Source organism: Manihot esculenta, chromosome 10, assembly GCF_001659605.2.
Source record: "Manihot esculenta cultivar AM560-2 chromosome 10, M.esculenta_v8, whole genome shotgun sequence".
NCBI lineage: Eukaryota > Viridiplantae > Streptophyta > Magnoliopsida > Malpighiales > Euphorbiaceae > Manihot > Manihot esculenta.
The window spans coordinates 25,060,950-25,065,343 of record NC_035170.2 but is presented as its reverse complement, the minus strand read 5'-3'; positions in this window follow the sequence as shown (position 1 = coordinate 25,065,343).

Below are 4,394 nucleotides of genomic sequence, written 5' to 3'. Positions count from 1 at the left end.
TCTCCAAAGCTACTGATACTCCCGGCCTCAAGGTTATTAAACCACGCCCGTGCTGGCCCCGAGAGTGTCGTTGGGAATACTTTGCACATCAGGGCATCTGACAAAGTCTGCAGCTCCATGAAAGTCTTGTAGTTCAAGACGTGCTCCCGGGGGTTCCCAGCTCCATCATATGCGGCCATAGGCGGTATTATAAATTTCTTTGGGACGGTCTCCTGCTGCACCCACTTTGAGAAGGGTGAAGAGGTAGGTAGAAGAGTTTGACCGGGATCCTTCGCCCCTAACTCGGCCAAAAGCTGTTCTCTCATCTTTTGCAACTTTTGGTCTACACTCTCTGTTTCCTGCTTGGATTTCTTCTCCTGGCGGTACTCCTCCTCCCATGCCTCGCTCTCCATCCTTCCAGTTGTTCCGGCGGAATAACTATCGACTTCATCATTCACGATCAACTCCCTCGCCCTCCTTCCGTGAACCCTTGCTTCCGGTTCTTCTTCTTCCCCAGCTCTTCTCCCCCTTTCTCCGGTTTCTCAACTAACTGTTTGGGGATGGTTGAGGGTAGGTTGAGGGTCATTGGTCTGGGGCTCCTCTACCATTGGCAATACGTTTGCTGGGGTGCTAAGGTTCCATTGCTGCGTTATCTGCCCCAGCCAGTGGGCGGTGTTTTGTAGTTGGAGGGCGATGGTTTGGAGGTCCTGGTTGGACAAGGTAGCGGCGGAAGCATTCCCTGCCAGGCTTGGCGAGGGGTTGAAAGGGATGGGTGGTTGATTGTTTGGAGTTGTAGGATTGAAAAAGGAGAACTGATGCCCCTCTTGGGCAGAGCTCAGGTCATTTGGAGTGACGTTGTCTTTGTTGTGATTAGCCATCGTGGATCTCAGTGGGTTTGTTTAGAGTGGAACTCCGGTGATGAAAAGATCTTCTTCGTTTCCCACAAATGGCGCCACTTGATGATCTGAGATCCAGAAAATAGGGTTTTACAATAAGTTCTGTAAAACTGAAAAAAGTTTAGACCTAGAGGAGAGTATTTCTCCTTTTATATGTTCCTTTTGTCCGCTAGTGACGTGTAACAGAATGTGTGTCATTGGGCCACCTGTCCCTGTCACGTTGATATGGACGTACGAAGAAATCAGGTTGCTGCTCCATGCATAACGACTCCTGATTCTCCCCAGGCACGCATGCGGATGGTCCCACAAGGCGAATGGGCTGAATTCCTTTCTGGTTCCGAGCTGGGCCGAAAGATAAGGTTAAGACTAGGCCCAGAGGGAATCTGTTTATTGGGCTGAAGGGGCTAGGCCGGCCTGATCGAAGAATCCGACTGGAGTTCGGTCTTTGAGCTAAACGGGCTGGACCTGACTCTTGGAGGAGACTTAGAAGCTTTCAGATTATGGACTGTCCTAATGGGCCTGACCTTAGTCTGGAGAGAAGAAATTCGGCGATTATCACAAACTAAAAAAAATTAAATAATATTAAAAAAAAAGTATGTAGTACATGATTGCTCACGACAATTGATGAAACGCAAGCAGAATTTTTATTTGCTAATATTTTTATTTCCGAAACAATAGGGCTTCGTGGTGATCACATCAGCGTCGCAGTCACAGGCTGTTTTTAATTAGATTCAATTTACTAAATTTCATGTATTTAAATTCAAATTCAACTTTATAGTTTAGGCTCTCTGACTTTATTCGAGAAATAAAAAATTAAAAGAAGTATTTTTATTAAAAAATTTAAACAGATATTTAAGAAATATTTTTTATTAAATTATTTTATATAAAAATTTTAAACAGAGGTTTGAATATTTTTATTAAATTATATTATAGAGAAATTTAATTTTTAATGATCATAAATTTTTATTAGACTTTGATATTTTTATTGAATAAATTCGTTATAATGCTCTTTTAATTATTTATATTTTAATTAAAAAATTTATTAAATATAATATTTTTTCATTTCAAATGATATCATTTTATTTTAAAAAATTTTATTAATATAATTAATAATTTTATTTTGAGAAAAAAAAAAAAAACTCAACGTGTTTGAAAAAAAAAAAAAATTCATATTCAACGCTTCCAGAGGGACAGACCAGGTCACCAGGCTGTGGCCTGTGGGCGGCTCGTTTGACTTTTTGAGGCTGACTTGAGCTCACGACAGCAGCAAATTCTACTTGACGCTCAGCTGCACCAAATGTCAATTCTTGATTATAACATTATCTTGGATTTTTTATTTTTATAATTAACAAGCTACCAAGTAAGGCTGTATTTAACATTGCTGTTTAATTATTGCTAAGAAAAAAAAATTAAATATAAAATCCAATAAATATTCGTTTTTAGGTTTCATCAATAAGTACTCAGAAAAAAAAAATATATCAATACAACTAGACATTAATAATGGTAAGCAGTGCTGACATTTATAATTTTTCATTTTGTTTAAGGTTAAAATCAAATCGAATTGATTTAAAAAATTAAAAATTAAAATATTTATTTTTAAAAATTAAATTAAATTAAATTAATATTTAAATTAAAGTAAAATAAATTGAAAAAATTAATTAATTTTGATTCAAAAAATTATCAAAAAATAATTTGCAGACTCACCGATTTAAGAAAATGTCTCAAGATTTTAAATAAAATTTTTTCTAAATCTTTGATAACAATCTCAATTCATTAACAGGAACAAATCAAAACAATAACTCAATCAATTATTAAAAAAAAAATCAATTAAATACAATAAATCTTCATCTCAATATCGTCGACTCAAGCTGGCAAGTAATGGATCTTTGAACTGCAAGAATCAAGTCTTCATTTGAAGGAACACCAATTGCTAGTGCCACTGCTATGGCATCCCTCGAGCGTCGTCGGTATTCCTCGATTGATAAAGAAAAAAAAACGTCGATGTTGTTCCTTAGAACGCTAATGTTGGTCGATATGAGACTCACTAACTATCATCAATCCTTGTAGTTGATGTCAAGTTGCTCAAGAGCACCATTATTGATCTTCATGGGAGGACTCGCCATTAGATTTAGATGGGAGAGCACTTTTGCATGTGAAAAGAAGAAGAAAAAGAAAAGGAAAAATTACTTTTTAGTCCCTGAAATTTAACCTAATTAACACTTCTGTCCCTCTATTTTGGCGACCCAACACTTAAGTCCCTCACTTTCTCTTCCATCCGAATTTGTAGTCCTTCTATCCAAAATGGCCGTTTGGAACACGTGAATTGACAAAATTAACCCTCACAAAAAGTTCATCTATTTCAAAATCACGAAACCCTATTTTCTTTCTTCTCCCTCTTTCTTCTCCCTCTCTCTCGTGCTCTCTCTGTCTTTATCTAAACTTCTCTCTCTCAGCTTTGTCCCTTTCTCTCGCGCTCTCTCTATCTCTCTCTCTCTGTCGAAATTAAACCCCTCTATCTCAATCGAAACTTGTCCCTCTCTCTCGCCTTCTCTCTGTCTCTCTCTCTATTGAAACTTCTCTCTCTGTGGTCCCTTTGTCTCTCTCTATCGTGCTCTCTCTGTCTCTCTCTCTATCGAAACTTCTCTCTGTGTGGTCCCATTGTCTCTTATTTCTTTAATTTTATCGAAAAGCACTGAACCTACCATATTTCGAAGGTGAAGCGTGGTCCACTTCAAAGGTACAAAAATCCCTTTTGTTTTACGATGAAGAAAAATTTGTTGTTTTACTGGTTAGATTTTTTGAGTTACAATAATTAATTTTTTATTTATTGATTTTTCTAGGGTTTACTGTTAAGATTAGGGGGTTTAATGATTTGAAAATTAATTTTGTAATTTCCTTTTTATTTTTGTAGATAGTAATGAATAAATCTGCGAGGTATAATTTGTTAATCAAATATGAAGGGCGTGAGAAGAAAATGAATAATTTGTGGACATGTGTGCAGGTTGTGAGTTTTTCGTTGGATATATTAGATGTGCAAAATATTTTTTTGGACAGATTTGATGAGTTTTAATTTAGTCTAAATTGGATGAAATTGTAATTTTTTTGGATATAATTAGTGTACAGCTTTTGATGTTTTTTTTTTTTTACAGATTTCATTTGCAGGTCTTGAGATCTTTTGATGTGCAGCTATTTTGGATATATACTGGTCATTTCAGATATGCAGATATTGTAAAGCTATTTTGGACAACTTTGAATAAATTAGATAGGTTTTTTGCATTTGTAATGGAATGGAAAAAATTTCATTTGCAATGTAATGGACTTGATCATATTATCATTCAAATGATCAAGCTTTTATATGAATGAATATTCAGTTTTGTTCACATCCTGTGTATGCGTTTACATTTCTTGTTGGCTACTTTTTTATAACATTTTTATATGTGAATAGGGATAAAGTATTTTGTAACAAAATAATACATCTATGAAGGATACTGTCACTTAATTAACTAAAAGTTCACAACA